The sequence below is a fragment of the Schistocerca serialis genome, chromosome 4 (genome assembly GCF_023864345.2).
Source record: "Schistocerca serialis cubense isolate TAMUIC-IGC-003099 chromosome 4, iqSchSeri2.2, whole genome shotgun sequence".
NCBI lineage: Eukaryota > Metazoa > Arthropoda > Insecta > Orthoptera > Acrididae > Schistocerca > Schistocerca serialis.
This window is the reverse complement of record NC_064641.1, coordinates 419,359,402-419,377,578: the sequence shown is the minus strand read 5'-3', so window position 1 is coordinate 419,377,578 and position 18,177 is coordinate 419,359,402.

Sequence of the window (18,177 nt, the reverse complement as noted above, 5' to 3'; positions counted from 1 at the left end):
GTAATTTGCTAATCCAAGGAAAGATTATAACTGTTTAACTGTCTGAGGGACCGGAAAGTCCTGTACTGCTGATGTAAGGCGCAGATCTCTCCTTATTCCATCTTGGCAAATAATATGCCGCAAATAGTTTACTTGTGATTGTACAAAGTGTCACTTATCAGTGTTAAGCATTAAGTCGAGCCTTTCTCAACCTGTCAAATATCTCCAAATGCTGAACGTGTTCTTCCAGGCTTTTCGCGAATATAATTATATCGCCGATATACAGAATGCATTTTTCTGGTTTTAAGCCTCTGAGGACTCCATCTAATAAACTTTGAAATGTAGCTGGTCCGTTTTTTAGCCCAAAAGGCATACTTCATTAATGGTAGTGACCAGAAGTTGTGGTAAATGCTTTTTTTAGATCTACCCTGGGCGTGTACATCAAACATCTTAAACCTAAGGCTGAAAAGAAATTGCACTGACCCAAATTATCTAAAGTGTCAGTAATATTAGGATAGGGTACGCATGTGTTACTGTTTTTTCATTTAAGAATCCGTAGTCACAACAATAGCGATATTTATTTGTTCCATCTGGTGACTTCTTCCCTACAATCACAATGCTCAATGACCACAGACTATTACGATATGCTATAATCCCATCTGATAACTGCTGATTCACCATTTCCTCTACTAAAGGCTGTAAATGCTTAGGTAGCCGATACTGTGCTCTAAATACTGGTGGATGATTGCCTGTCGGTATTCTGTGTTGTTTGACTGGTGTAGCAGGTAACACTCCTTGTGGATTGAACAAAAAAATGGTTCAAATGGCTCTGAGCACTATGGGACTCAACTGCTGTGGTCATAAGTCCCCTAGAACTTAGAACTACTTAAACCTAACTAACCTAAGGACAGCACACAACACCCAGCCATCACGAGGCAGAGAAAATCCCTGACCCCGCCGGGAATCGAACCCGGGAACCCGGGCGTGGGAAGCGAGAACGCTACCGCACGACCACGAGATGCGGGCGATTGAACAAATCCTTATATCATACTAACATGATTTCACTAATGCCCTATTTTTAACCTGAAGGTGTTTAACTTTTTCTTGTAATGCAGGTATGAAGACTCATTTCATCACACTACACCCTACGGAATTTTACTGTCTACAGGTACCCAGATTAGCTTTCCTGTACCTACTGGTATCTTGTCATGCAAAACAACTTTTAATGCACTTATACACAGTTTATTCGATGCCACCTTTGCAATGGTTGCACCTTGTGATATAAAAACATTTGCAAATGTTGTAGCCAACGGAAATAACTTACCATCGAGTTCAATCGTCCGTTGCCAAATATTGATTTTAACATGATGCCTAACCAGGAAATCTAACCCAATACCACAGAGACTGCTTGTCCCATGGTTAGTAACACTTCTGTTTGCTCATGAAACCTTGTGTTTCATATTCTAAACCGAGCCGTATTGTCCCGTCTGGATCAACTGCATTGCCGCCTATTGCACCCAACCTATACTTTGTCTCTTGTAGTCTGCTCTTGCAGAACCTACGAGGGCCAGACTGACAACCGATGCGTGTGCCCCTGTGTATACCAAAAATTCATATTGTTTCCCTTTCAAACAAGCCACCAACGAATAATCAGTCTCTGCATGCGCACTGAATGCATTTCTATTTAATGGAAACGCTTCTCGGCGGAAGAAGACTCCCGTTGTCGTTTAATGATTTCCTTTTTCCCATTATAGTTACCCTTTATCTTCGACCTATATTCCTGTGCCTTATAACCGTTCAGTTGACAATTAAAACATTGCGGTTGGTGACACTGTCGCTGTAAAATGACCCTTTCTTCGGCAGTGATAACATTCTGTGTTCGGTACAAACATTTTCTGATCATTCCGAGACTTAGTAGCAATAGCTGTCTCTTGCAGATAGTTGAGTACCTATAGCGCTGCTGCTACAAATAGTGAATTTTCCATTCTCACCTTGCCAGAAAAATTCTGGAGAAATCCCCCTTGGGAACACATCCAGCACCCTGTTCTCAGCCTCTCTCAGTAAAACTGCATCAGCATCAGGACTGTAAGTCAACTCGTACATTTGGGCGTTCAACTTGTGTATCCTGTCCGAAAACGCTTTGAAAGTCTCATTTGGCAATTGCCTCAAATTACTTAACTTTTCTCAAAAGAAACGAGCACTTTTTTGTTTTCCATATTGTTGCTTTAAGCGATTCGACAGCTCTGTAAATTTGGTTACTTTTCTTAAAACTTCATCGTATATGATATATGTCTTAGCCTTACCCGTCAAGTGCAATTTCGCCATCTGCAATTCTGTTCGTTCTGACCAGTTGTACAAGCTGGCTGCGGATAACACGTCCTGAAAAAAAAGTAGTGGCATCCTCCGATGTTTTGCCAGAAAAAAAGGAAATAAGACTAGCAGCTACAGGATCCACGGATGGGGAAACTACTGCCAGTATTGACTTAACTTCACCAGGATCTGATTGTGAAGGATCTCTCATTTGACAGTGTAACTGCTGTGCCATTTACTCGCTCTGTTCTTTTGCTAATTTAACCTGTTCTGTCAGAGCTGATACCATGTCTGCGTGTAGTAGCTGCTCGTGTTTGTGGCATAGTTGTGCAGTTTCCTTTTCTATCACAGTAAGCCTTACTCAGCACACACAATGTACACTACAATGAATACTAAAATTTACTTATTACTTCATCTCATCGACACCCAGTGACGCTTAACAAAGCTCTCTTTTGCATGACCATACCGCAAGTGGAATATATTACAGCAATAAACTTATCACAAGGCGCTCTGTGCCTAGACAAATCAAAAATGTTACTATCTGCTTGTGCAAAATGCACTTTACTGTAATTCCCCTTAAATTCTAATACTATGCTTTGCAAAATGTAACTCTGAACTCACTGTGTCTTATTCTGGACATGATCACCACCAAAACATACTTATGTAGGAAACAAAGCGTTTAAGCGACTCACCCCATGATTGTGCTACTAGTGTGGCTCTGTATGAAATGCTTCTCACATAGATGCTTCAAGCGCCAGAAGCACGACCACTTCCTGTCACCGATTTTGCAAGAGACGACTTTTGGGAGGGCGTGAGCAGAGTTGGTTTTGTGTCAGGAGGTAGCTCACGGCAGCTAACACCGCACACTTCATTTCAGCTGGCTACCGCTTGCGATGGCCCTGACTCTGGCTGTACCACGACACTATGGCAGTGAATGACAGCAGTACATGAACTAAATTTACACATGCCGACATAGAAGGTGCTCTGTCCCCTACCATTCATGAACCTTATTTGTCATCCGTCATACAACAATGACGGTTGCCACATACCTGTGAAATTTGATGATATTAGCCTGCCCGCCAGGCAGACCCTATTCAGTACACCGGAATGTCAGGAACGCTGATGTCTTGATCCTGGTAGGACAGAAAGACCTCTAGGTCCTCCTATCAGCGACAGAGGCAGACTGTAGTGTTAATCTCCGCAACTGGTGACTGTGGCGAGATAGCCATCTCTCGTAGGAGCAACTGTTGTCGTCTGTAGTGTACAGGAAATCTGCAACAGACTTGTACTGTAGGTCACTTCCCTGCAGTCATGGAACTTAGTGGGAACGCCATGTACACCATTAATCTGTCTGACTGGCTGTCCTACGAGCTAAACTACTAGGGTATTTATGGAGTGAAGTAGTGATTAATGTCTACCCGAAATCATTCGTCATGATTGCTTAGGGCTTGCTATTACAAAGGTATCAGCGGTTTCCCTTTTGATGTGCTCGCTTAGCGAGTTTGTTATAGCATAGAACTGTTTCACAAGAGTTCTTGTTACCGTTTGTTGCATTCTTCACCTTAGCCTATGTTTCGTCACATAACGAAGGTGACACGACCCTGTCTGGTTGCTCTGACCAGCTACATTCTGCTAAAGACTGTTGCCTGGCTCGCCATAAACGTCGATGTTGTGCTTTGCCCTGACCCAGTAGCGGTGTCGAAATGTTTTCATTGCAGCAGCCTCGTTTCGACATTGCCATAATTTAGTGCAATAGCTTAACTCCGGGACTTTGGAAATTTTACCTGTCTTACTGCCCTGTACAAGATTGGCATGGGACACCATCTACTCTTCCCACTCTCTTCCATCTTATCCCTCCCACCTCTCTGTGTTCACTTCTACCTCGCTCTCTCTGTCCGTCCACCTGATCCTGCCAGCTCTATCTGTACATCACCACCTCCACACTCTCTCTGTAGTTTCATTCCTCCTGATCCCTCTGTTTGTCCAACTCCTCTGCCTTCTATCTCCACCTGTAACTTACTGCTTCTCCCTTTCTCACCTGCCCACTGCTCCACTACAGCTTCCACCTGTCTCTGGCATCTTCCCATCTTCCTTCCTCTTTCTATCCGTCTCCTCCCCCTCTCTCTTACCATATCCTCTACCCCACTCTGTTCATCCCCTCCTCACCCCTCAGTCCATCTCCTCCACCTATCACTATGTTCACCTCCTTTTCCTCCTCCACTTTCTCGCTGTCCATCTACTCGTCCACCTATCTCCACCCACTTTCTCCTCCTTCATTCTCTGTTCCTCCCTTCCATCCCCACTATATCTGTCCATTCCCTCCTCTGCCCCTCTCTCTCCATTTTCTCCTGTCCCCTCTCTCCCTCCCGATCTGCTCTTGTCTTTTCTCTCTGTCTATTCCCTACGCTGTCCACCTATATCTCCTCACAGCCATTTGCATGCATGACCCATAGAAAGCATGTCGATAAAGCAGGCTGTTACTTCTTCCACAACACTTCTGTTGTGCAGGGCAGCCTACAAATCAGGAAATTGACAAACATTTGTTGCCCCTGACATATAGCCTGTCATGTAAAGGAAGTCTATAAAGCATTCTGATACTGCGGCTGCAGAACTCATCTGTGGTGTAGGGCAGCCTAAATGTTGGGGCTGGAGATCCATTTCTTGCTCCTGACATGTAGTCCACCCTACAAGGCAGGTTGATAAGGCAGGCTGATACTATTCCCACACACTTCACATGTCATATAGGGCAGACTGTATGGCAGAGGCTAAAAAAAAGTTTTTGCCCTTATCTTCGTTCCTAATTGAGCTAGGAGGTCATAGCCTCACAGTGCTAATACTCAAGAAGTTGCTGTTTGTGATACAAATTTGGTTGAAATCGATCCAGAGGTTTAGAAAAAGATCGCAGGCACACAAATTCATCTGTAGAACAACAGACTAGGTATGGACATCGTCAATAGTTCGTGCAATGCTTCTTCTGTTTAGCCCTAAAGCGCTTCTAGGATAAACATGTGTCAGAAACAATATTCCTCACATTGACTAATGATTTGCCTATTTGTACAATTTTTGTTGTGCTTCGTAAAGTGCTTTCTATCCAAGTCAGCTATTGCTGAAGAAGTATACATTTGAAGGGATGTAGTTTATAGAGACTAAATACTTGTGATTCATGTCAACATCAATATATGTCACAACTTTTCTACTGCAGTGCTTTCATTTCCATTCATTTGTATTAGAATTTTCGGTAGATTCAACCTATGTTTCTTTTCTAAACGTTGAAACAGTAAGTTCAGCTGCTGATAATATGTTGGGATACTGACTGAATGAAGATTTTGCTCTTGAACAGAACTGAACCTCCTGCATAAGAAAAATTATCTACACCCCTGCGTAGTAACTCTGCTGTTACTTTTTGCTTTGAAAATACTATCAACTAAGGAAGGTTCATATCCATTATTAACTGCTACAGTTTCTTTTAATTCCTTGAAACTGTAACTTTTCTCCAGAGATAAATATGTCGAATCAGTCTGATGAACAGCTGAATGGGAAAAGGCTTTTTTATGAGACTAGGGATGTGTTGAGCTGGAGGGTAAAACTTGGTCTGTACTAGTTTCTTTCCTAAAAGTGGCAAAAGAGATCTTATCGTTGATTACAATTAGTGTAAGATCTATGTAATTAAGTTCACGATTCTCGTCTTCTAGTCCCCAGGGTAAGTTAATTATGTGTAGCATCTGTCTGTATATCGACTAATAGTTGTAAAATGTTAGCCACCACTTTTACTTGAAGAGATTGGTAGTACATACATTTTTGGCGCTATCTTTGTCTAGTTGATAATATACATTTAAAGAAATTTCCTCATTTTCCTGATCCCAGAATCACCAGCTACTGCTCTGCACGTTGTAGTTATTACTATTGCCGTTTTTATTAATTTATGATTCTATAGTACCAGCTTTAAACGTTGATCGCTACAAAATCCGAGTTCAATGTTTTCACATACATGTCCCACCTTAATACAAGTGGCAACTCCTCCGACTCCATTATCTGAGTGGTTTTTCTCTCTTAATAACTGTAGCAACGCTAATGTAAAGACCTGTCAGTATTTCGCAAATACTGTACTTCTTAAGGTCGCCAATTCATTTTTCATTTATTATTCGTTAAGCTTCTTTGGAGTTCACAAAAATATTAAAGAAGTTACTTGAACTGCAAGAAGGAAAAGCCACAGTTTAATCAAAGATAAACGAGGGAACCTAATCCTGAATATTTCCACGTGCGAAAAATACGTAAAAGAACATTTTGAAGTGTTTAGCGTAGTTACAACAAATATTGCCTATGTTCATCTGTGAAAATGCACTCAATAAGCAATCTGAGCTATCAGTAAACAGAGAATCTAACCTGCATAACACTGTGTGCATGTTGTATGGGTGACAGTTACGCCATCATTTAAGTCCTCAACATATCGTTACATGAAAGACTTAAACCTAACATTTGGATAAGCTATCTGACTGCATATTTGAACAAGAATTTACAAGTTATACAGAGTCTGACTTGAGCAATGGAATTTACTGGATTAGAGTACATGAGTAGGGGAACTAGGGGGGGGGGGAGAGGGTGTCGCCCCAAAGTACCGTTATCCAAGATGGCAGCGATGACGTCATCCAAGGTGGCGGCAGTGGCGTCATGTGATGAAGTCATCAAAGATGGCGGCTTTTCGTGGGAAGTTTGAAATTTGGTGTGAAGATAGGTCAATTGAGTTACCTCCACTAACTTAACCCCACCCCTCCCCCCAGAACATGGTGGGAAGTTCAAATTCCATCAGGACAATGAAACACACCTGTACTAACCAAAGAAAATAGTGGGAACAAAGATTACTTGAGCTACCTCCACTAACCTAAGTCATTTGACCGCCACCTCTTCCTATGGATTGGTGGGAAAAGGACCCGGACTGTGCTGGATGTAAGTCTTCATATTGCAAGCAGTCTTTATTTAAACAATTAGAAGTAGTACCGCCATCCAGTGTGTTCTCCATGAGGTCCGGAGTCCAACTGACCTAGTACACAGTACTGCCGCCAATGGTGCTGTCGTCCATTCTCTGACATAATCCAAGATGGCGGGGGAAATGGAGGGAAACAGTGTGATCCCCATGAGGTCCAGAGTACAACTGACCTAGTACACAGTACTCCCACCAGAGGATGCTGTCGTCCATTCCATGATGTAATATAAGGTGGAGGGGGAAAATGGGGGGAAACAGTGTGGTCGCCATGGGGCCTGGAGTCCAACTGACCTAGTACACAGTACCACCACTAGAGGGCACTATCATCAGTTCCATAATGTAACCTTAGATGGCTGTCTGTAGGGGAAAATGACTCAGTCTTTGCTGGGCCGCTGGGGAGAAGTAGGAATGTACTTTATTTATTTTGGAACAATTTATTTATGGATTTTAGATAGTATATTTATCAAACTGACACGAAACACATGCTCAACATGCTTGGGGTCACACCACACAGCCTCCAGACCTGTAAACTACTCGTAAATTACTGAAATAAGTCTCTGCAGACATGCAAACAATTCCAGTACACAGCATACAAACATACAAACTCCTCCAAAATATTGCAGTATACTGATGTGCAGACATGAAATCAACTCGTAAACTGTCCAAATATGCACAGCACAACATCCAGACCTGCTCGCAAAATAATGCAACAGACACGCAAACAACATGTGTGGACACCACCTGCCACCCCCTGTCCACTGAACAACACAGGAGGCTACTGCACACACTACCAGAAGTTGGGATGCACAGGCAGATGCCAAGCTATGCACAGGTGCCCATTTGGGTCCCTCAAGCATGATGTGGTTGCATCCCTTTCATACTTGACACCTGATAAATTCCTCTCGAAATACGTGATCACCTAGGCACCGTTGCTGACGTGAGCAGACGGGAGCGAAGACCTATTTGCAGAGTGCAGATGCTCCAAGGGTGTGCACGTGTTGACACCACCACAAGCCACCGCCAGACGCAAGCCAGTGTGAGCCATCACTCTCACGCAGCTACTGACAGCATGTCAACGTCACCTCTACAGTTTTAGTTCTTCGAGTGCTATACTGATGTCACATGTCTATCTAAATAAGTGCCAAGTCATCCTCTGAGCTGCACACGTATGTGTTCACCACTGCTCGTGTGATCCCTCTGTCTACCTGCAGTCCAGCGATGACCTAATTGCCGAACGACTCACCCTCACAGATGCTGCAGAAATCTGTCTCAGAATATCACAGGCTGCTTTCTCCCTAGCAATTCTAATGGGACATGCATGACATGTGGCTGACTCATCGCTGTGCATAGCTACATACCATAGCAAGTGAATCTAGCAAGGTTCTCAATGTTATACTGAAGCCTCATGGATATCTAAAATAAGAACCAAGTCGAACTCTCGGAAATTGTATAGTGCCCCAGAAATACTTAATGTGCGCTTTTGTAGGAGCTTTCATGATGTCTCGGCTTGTATGCACGGAAAATATTGCACTAACAGAACCTGTTTACGAAAATAGTGCAGAATAACATCGAATGCATACTTCCTTGCGATTCTGACATGGCACCCCGTCTATCACATGTTACCCTTCCTGCTTTCAACATAAGCAAACGTTCTCACCTCTATGTAGAGACTCCTATATCCTAGCACAAAGGATGTCTTGTGAATGAATTATGCATTATGATTCACTCTATCTAACTTACCCGCCGAATTACTGATGCCGCCGGTATGGAAGAACCGTCTGCCTTTTCTTTTTCTTTTAGCAGACGAGGTTTTCAGCGGCAAAAAAGCTATTTTACACAGATAGCCATATTGCACTGACAATTAAACCTTGCAAAGTGCTCCTACATATCGTCAAACACTGAAAAACTGTTACTCAGTTACTCTGCTCTTCCACTGAGGAAAGGAGCTTGAATATTAGAGTGGGAAAACGATCTCAAGCCCAACAATATATCACCCTGTAGCGTGTTGATGTAGTAAACATACAATTTTTATCCTGCACCATACCAAATCCGCTCTTTCACATCATTTAAATAAAGACTCGAAATGTGAAGAAGCAGTCAACCAAACAGTTTACATGGGAGGGAATAACGGTCCAGCGCAAACACACCTCCATATTCAATCTTCTCAAATTTCCACACGATCAGGAAAAAGATATGCAACACATACTAAGTAATAGTTCACTATTTGGCCATCTAGAGGACAATAAGGTTAAGTCATCCACATTCCTACACTCCAACAGGCCTCTCCATTCAGACACCTCCTACTGTTAATGGGAAATGTGAGTCATCCCCTCACAGACCGACACCGCTGCATGCCAAGCATGCACAGGTAGAATCATCATCATAAGAAGTCGGTCACATGCATATTTTATCCCTGTACTTACAACTAAATGTTACGGTCACAGTCTCAGTTGAATGACATTTGACAAGGAGCGAAGTATCAGAAATACATCCTGCTAACGGCTGTGGCTCCGGAAATAGAAATATCAATACCATTCTTGTGACTTGACATACTCTTCCCTTTGCTATCACAGTGCTCGACGTCAGATCCATACCTTCCTTATGAATGGACATAGTCATTTCCTTTGCACATGTCAGAACACAAACACACATTTTATAAGCATGATGCTAAGGTGAACCTATCACACACCCCCTACTACTAAGTGTAATACTTCGTCAATAACTGATCGCTGGCGATACGAAATAATACTGACCGAAAATCAACTATGGGTGGACATATCTCGTAAGTTATTTCTTATGAGTGCCATCACCATGCCTTAGAAAGAGATGTTTAATCATCTTACAAACTGCCGGATGTTAAAGAATCCGATCCCAACAACTACTGTATGTTACTGTCCCATGCGGTCTTGGTTCTTCATGTGCACACAAGCACCCATATTAAAAGCTATACCGGCTTTATAAATCCACATATGGCATTACCTACGAATCACGTGGATTTTCCACACAACTATGGAGACAGCGATCGTAGGGATGTATATTATCAGACCATCAGTCCGGTTACACGTAACCCACGAAGCAACCTTGTCATAAAATCGCTGAATTTTGAAAGTGATCTGTCTAAGTAACGTGGTATGAAACCGCTATTTGCAACCCCCCACACCGCCACCACTAGACATTTCTCCAGTATTTGTAACGTATTCTGTCTCTCTATCATGTCAGAGGTTTTGCAATAAATCCACCGAGTTATAGGCGATGACTGATTGGGAAGGATCAGAAACAGTAATAGATGGTGTGCTGATTTAGGTCGTACGAAATGTACACTAGCTTTTCAGGTCTCTGGTGTTACGCTATCTGATAGAAATGATGTCTGTGACTTGGAATCAAGTCTTTCCATTCAACAACATACCTGTGTTGGATCCTATGGAGAAGTCCTCTAATGATTACAGTCACTATTCTGTCTATCTATCGCTTGAGCCTTGTCCTGCAGTTACGCAGGGTCAGCCATCGTTAATTGGATTTGGCATGTTAATGGTTAAGGGGTGGCTGGCTGCCCTTCCTGATGCCACCCCGTACCCCCCGGGATGGAATTAGTGTACTCCAACTGTCTGCGTCGAGTGTAATCCATGGAATAGTGGAAATGTGTTCAGATGCCTGCGAGCCGTGTACCTGAGGCAGAACATGGGGACCAGCCCGGTATTCACGTAGCGGGATGTGGAAAACCACCCAAAACCCACATCCAGGCTGGCCGGCACATCGGCCCTCGTCGATCCGGGGCTGGTGCGCCTACCTGAGTCCAGGAAGCAACGTGTTAGCGCTCCCGGCTACCCTGGCGGGTTAATGATTACAGTCACTAGTGAATCATATTTCTGGCACTCTCGTATCTCGAAACGAGCCACCTTTCTCGAACCTATCTGCTGCAGTAAAATTCCAACATGGTTTTGGTAGCTCCTAAGCATTTTGCAACTACCCCTCAGACTCTGTGCTGCCGTCCCTGCAGCTTTGCGCGTGTGATAGTTCCAATGTAAGTCAGAACTGAGTAGAAGACAGAGAAAGCTATATCTAATTCCTTCTGCAACTTGTGTAGAAATAGATGGAGCTGAGTTACTGCGACAGAGCTGTTTTGACCATTTGACAGAAACGAAGCCTGCTCCTGCAACATGAGGTAGTATAAAACACAGTATGGGAATTGGGAGAAGGACGTGGATTTTGCTACCGGATTGTGGTGCCTCTTCAAACTACAAGCATATACAGAAGATCCACATCCCTCAGGGTCCATTCACGTCTATAACCCCAATATTATATCATTGTTGTTCTGTTCCATGCACCAGAGAAAAACTACGAACTATAAAAGCTCCACTGACTTCATCCGATAGAGTACTCAGTAAGATTTTTACAGCATCTCTCTCCCCCCACATATCGAAAACAAGTACCGCATGTGTGCCATCTTCAGGCATGTGATGATCCTATTAAATATACAGGTATTGATACACTGCACAGACCAGTTTAAATTTTCATCGCCTATACTGTAGGAGGATGACCATATCAGACAGAATATATCGTAAGTTGCAAGAGATGCTCCCTGTGACCCTGCGTCGTTGTTTGGAACATTGTTTTTTCTGCTGTAACACGCTTTGTACACTGCCATACATTTTGTTTTTCCGCCACGACTTCGACGTCTGTGTCAGGTTCTAAAGTGACATTAACACGTTCTCATCCATTACCTCTCTCAGAAAACTTGACGTCACATGGTGTAAATCATGTTGTTACTGCACCTTCCATAACATACCGCACACACTGGATGATTGTAAATGAAAGAGACTTACAACATAGGGAAACTGGAAGAGTTTGACAGCATTGTGGAGTGTTTCCGAACTGCTGTCCGAAAGTGATTGACGACCTCTACATTTAAACTCATTGTCACAGTGAGGGAATAGCTGATGACTCCGCATTTCATTTCAACTGATTCCTCATATTGCAATCATGTACGCGATCACTATTTCGGTGATATCTGTCCCCAGAACGTGCCGGCCAGTGTGGCCGAGCGGTTCTAGGCGCTTCAGTCTTGAACCGCGCGACCACTCCGGTCGCAGGTTCGAATCCTGCCTCGGGCATGGATGTGTGTGATGTCCTTAGGTTAGTTAGTTTTCAGTAGTTCTAAGTTCTAGGGGACTGAAGACCTCAGATGTTAAGTCCCATAGTACTCAGAGCCATTTTTAGCCATTTGTCCCCAGAAGGTGTTGTCCCTCCACCAAAAACTCTTTCTCCTACTCAAACAAGCGACGTCAGTCAATCATTATGTGGTAACCAACAGCATACCAGTGGATGGATGGGATGGAAAAGACTTCCCCAATGTACTGAAACGATAAGCATTACAGCTGATTGTGTGAACAATTTTACCAATTTTACAGTAATTTCAACACTGATCAAGGATGTGACAGCATGTTTCCCAATTTCAGTATCATAGATAAACCACCCCCTCGCCACTTTGCAAGTATCATTGCGAATGTGAATAGTGAATAGGCGACTGTGCAGTAAGTCCATGCATTGTTAATTCTCGAACACATCCATCATCAAAGTAAATCAGACAGCGCACAACATATTTCTAACACCTCTAGCATAGTGCTTAATTTACGATCTATCTCTATGCTGATGGGAGTCACAGAGCATTCTCGCAGTCTTAGGGTAAAATTAGCGATTGAAAGACTCCCTCACACTGTCATTGACCAACCGGCCCTGCAGCACCGTTACCGATTTAATCTGCAGTCGACCAGAAGCAGACCACTACTTTCCATGTCTCGTGAATGAATGGAGCATACCGAGTCCTCGCCCATCCAAGTCCACAAGATTTTTCGAGATGTGCCTATGTCTATGAAGTTAGCACTCCTTGTCGATGTATAGTAACAGATTTGAAAGTGTAGTGGTGTAATAGCAGACAGTGAAGAAGAACAAGAAACGGGTGATTTTTATGTGTGATGGAGCTCCAGACAGAGAGAGAGTTCGAAGCATTTTTACGTAAATCAACCAAGTTATCAATTTTTAAGTATTATTCCAGAGTCTAGGATCTGTACCTGGAAGGTACTGGTAAGAGAGAACATACACACACTCACTCCTAAGGCTACAACGTTCCGCCCTTGAAACGGGCTATAATGTTATATTACTTGAGCTTCCGATCTATCAGTCGTATGGAATGTAGTGCTGTTATTATTCCAGTGTAAGAAATATATTTCAAGTGCGTGACATACATCCTTCTTCCCGGTTTCTCCTCGATAAACTATGTTATCGAGCCATAAAACGAGAAAACTACTTCCTTAAAACATTGGCTCTGTGTGATACGAGCACAATATAGCTTTCCAGAGATGTGTAGCGTCCACTGTTCACATCCAATCGCGCTTCAGACATTGTACTATGCCTGCATCAGCCCCATATAAAATTATGGATAGTAACGTGGAATACCTCTTACATGGAAACACATAAAAGCATAGCAGGAGTGTCCGACACTAACTCTGGAAACAGCGCATCTGTCATGCAAATGTATACACGGAGATTGCAGTTCCTCATAAGCACCCATCACTAACTTAATTACGAAGCTGAAATCCTGATTATACACCCAAGATGCGACAGGGGGATGGAGTACATCGCATAAATCATAGTTTGATTAGAGGATTGTGTCACGTTTCATCACACATGAGATGGAAGTGCTCTGATGACTGACAGGTTTACCGTTAACAATCGCAAGTAGTCAGTCCTTTAAATCATATACTGAACATGTGACTATATACGAGTCAAATGCAGGCTATGTCACGTGACTGATGCGTCCTGACAGAACAGTGGAGAAGTTGACCTACAGCAACTTCTCACTCTCTAGAATCCATCATCAGTCTACCATTAAATTGTACATCGTTACAACTCCATCTCAATCGATCACCCCATCCACTCTCTGTCATCCTTTAACGCAGATGCATGTACGTTTAGAGGCGGATGGTTCTCTGTCTTCCTGAAAAGCATCAAATAGAGTAGTCAACTCGCGTGTGTGACTGGTTCCTCGGTAGACATACAGTATAATTCTGCCTCGACGGAAAAAAAATTCACTGCTTTCCTGATCCCCTTCACTTCCATGTTGACGTTTTCTCAGATTCCTCTTAGTGCCGCATACTTGTTCCCATGTACAAATTGCTCTGCGCCCACCTGAAGAGATGCAAGTACTTCCTCAATTTCCCCGCATTTCAGTGTATATTTGTTAAATTTATACCCATCCCCCTGTCATTTTCCGCAATTCTATCGATTTTATGTCAGTTGCACCCATGCGATTATGACATAACCTCTCGTTCTGAGTTCTAAAATTGCTTGTAAATGTAGTACATATGCCAACACCTAGCCCAGATGCGCCGATCAGGAGGCGTAGTATAGCACTGTACTTGATTGTATCCAGTGACCTCCACATTTGGAGAGCGTTTGCTCCGTTTTCTGTATGTCTGTGTATATTTATGTGCCGCGGATGGCTCCAAGGACCCACAGTAGGCCCAGGCTACTGTTCGAATGTGGATCCACCGCGTGTTATATCCGGAGTGATGTTGGGATGTAGATCCAGAATATTCTGTGCACGGGATAGAGTTTGAAGGTGGATCTGCAATGCACAATGTACGGAGCAGTGTTGGGATGCAGATCCACAATATACTACATTCGAGTTAGCGTTCGAGTGTAAATCTGCCGCACACTATATATATCAGGACCAATGTTCGGAGGCTGATCCACCACACGTCACATCTGGGATAGGGCTAGCAGGTGGACCAATCATGCGGTATGTCTGAACACGTGCTCTATTGGGTAACAAAATCCATGTCCTTCCCCCAGTTCCTGCACTGTCTTTTTACTGCCTCATGTTGCAGGAACAGGCTTCGTTTCTGTCAAATGGCCAAAACACAGCTGTGTTGCAGTAACTCAGTTTCATCTGTTTCTACATGGGTTGAATAAGGTTGAAGATATAGCTTTCTCTGACTTCTACTCAGTTCCGACTTACATTGGAACAATCACATGCACAAAGCTGCAGGGACGGTAGTGCAGAGTGTGAGCGCTAGTTGCAAGATGCATAGGGCCTACCTAAAACCATGTTGGAATTCTACTGCAGCAGATAGGTTCGAGAAAGGTGGCTCGTTTCGAGATATGAGAGTGCCAGAAATATGATTCACTAGTGACTGTAATTATTAGAGGACTTCTCCATAGGATCCAACGTAGGTATGTGGTTGAATGAAAGACATAATTTCTAGCAGATAGCATAACACTAGAGATCTGAAAAGCTAGTGTACATTTCCTACGACCTCAATCAGCACACCATCTACTACTGTTTCTGATCCTTCTCAGTGGATATATTGCAGAACCTCTGACATGGTAGAGAGACAGAATACGTTACAAATACTGGAGATATATCTGGTGGCGGCGGTGGGGGGACGGGGGGTTGCAAATAGCGGTTTTGTACCATGTTCCTTAACTGAATCACTTTCAAAATTCAGCGATTTTATGACAAGGTTGCTTTGTGGGCTACTTGTAACCGGACTGATGGTCTGATAATATACACTCCTAAGATAACTGTCTCGGTAGTTGTGTGGAAAATCCACGTGATTCGTAGGTAATGCCATATGTGTATTTATAAAGGCAGTATAGCTTTTAACATGGATACTTGTTTGCACATGTAGAACCAAGATCGCATGGGACAGTAACATACAGTAGTTGTTGGGATTGGGTTCTTTAACATCCGGCAGTTTGTAAGATGATTAAACATCTCTTTCTAAGACACGGTGGTGGCACTTGCAAGAAATAACTTATGAGACATGTCCACCCATAGTTGATTTTCGGTCAGTATTATTTCATATCGCCAGCGATCAGTTATTGACGAAGAATTATACCTAGTAGTAGGGGGGGTGTGATAGGTTGACCTTGAGCATTATGCTTATAAAGTGTGTGTTTGTGTTCTGGCATGTGCAAAGGAAATGACTATGTCCATTCATAAGGAAGGTATGTATCTGACATCGAGCACTGTGGTAGCAAAGGGAAGAGTATGTCAAGTCACAAGAATGGTACTGGTATTTCTATTTCCAGAGCCACAGCTGTCAACAGGGTGTATTTCCGATACTTCATTCATTGTCAAATGTCGTTTAACTGAGACCGTGATTGTAACATTTAGTTGTAAGTACAGGGATAAAATATGTATGTGACCGATTCCCTAGGATGATGATTCTACTTGTGCATGCTTGGCATGCCGTTGTGTCGATCTGTGCAGAGATGATTCACGTTTCCCATTAATAGGAGGAGCTAACTGAATGGAGAGGCCTGTTGGAGTGTAGGAATGTGGGTGACTTAACCTTATTGTCCTCTAGACGGCCAAATAGCGAACTAATTCTTAGTATGTGTTGGATAGATTTCGTGATCGTGTGGAAATTTGAGAAGATTGAATATGGAGGTGTGTTTTTGCTGGACCGTTATTCCCTCTCATGTAAACTGTCGGCTGACTGCTTCTTCACATTTTGCGTCTTTATTTAGTTGAGAGAACATCAATTGTGGTGTATGCATCTAGCAGATGGAAGACAGTTTTACTTGTTCTCTAGACATGAGAAATACATTATTTGACTTTGTAAATTATAGGGATGATTGGGAATCTGTTACATCACCGACATCGGTATTAGTGAGTGGAAATATCAGTTTACTATATTTCTCTTTTGTCGAGTTTTTTTTCATGTAAAGGTCCTCACAGATGGGGTAAGTCTCCAGTTACTCAGTGGTCTAGAGCATGCTCCACCTCACATGAGTTTGGGGTTTGTAGAGAAAGAATTCCCAGTTTATATCTCCGGAATTAACTTGCATGATCGTTTGGTAGAATACTGCTGTGTGCTTGATATTTGGAAGTACCGCGAAAATGGTATAATATTATGGCAAAGCATGCGAAAATACAAGTGTTGTGTAATCCCAGAGTCTGGAGATGGGTGTAGAAAAGCAAGCAAGGAAGCAGTTTTGTACCAGAAACAGTAAAGCGTTTGTGCCGAGGGAGAACAAGCTCGAATTTGTAGAACAGTTGTGAGAGTGACTTCGGTCCACTGAGGGTGCTCTGGTCACCCATCGAATATGGATGACCGCCGACCTCACAGAGAAATATCTAGTGCTGCGAGGGGTGTATACGGTGCTGTCTGTCTTTGTGGTAAATGTATGAATGATGTAGAAGAGCGGATTTTGTATGGTGCAGGATAAAAATTGTATGTTTACTACATCAACACGATACATGGTGATATATTGCTGCGTTGGAGATCAGTTTCGCAGTCTAATGTACAAGCTCCTGTCCTCAGTGGGAAAACAGTGTAACTGAGTAACAGTTTTTCAGTATTTGACGATATTTAGGGGCATTTTGCAAGGTTTACTTGTCAGTGCAATATGGCGATCTGTGTAAAATAGTTTTTTGCTGCTGAAAGCCTCAGTTACAGAAAGAAAAAGAAATGTGGGCGGTGCCTCCACACCGGCTGCATCAGTAATTCAGTGGGAAAATTCGATAAGACCGAATCATAATGCACAATCCATTCACAAGACATCCTTTGTGGTGCAATATAAGAGTCTCCACATAGCAGTGAGAATGTTTGCGTATGTTGAAAGCAGGAAGGGTAACATGTGATGAGCCGGGTGCCACATCAGAATCGCGAGGAAGAATGCGTTCGATGTTATTCTGCGCTATTTTCGTTAACATGTTCTCTTAGGGCAAGAATTTCGGTGCATACGAGCCGAGACATCATGAAACCTCCTACAAAAGCGCACATTAAGTATTTCTGGGGCACTATACAATTTCCGAGAGTTCTACTTGGTTCTTATTTTAGATATCCATGTGGCTACAGTATAACATTGAGAATGTTGCGAGATGCACTTGCGATGGT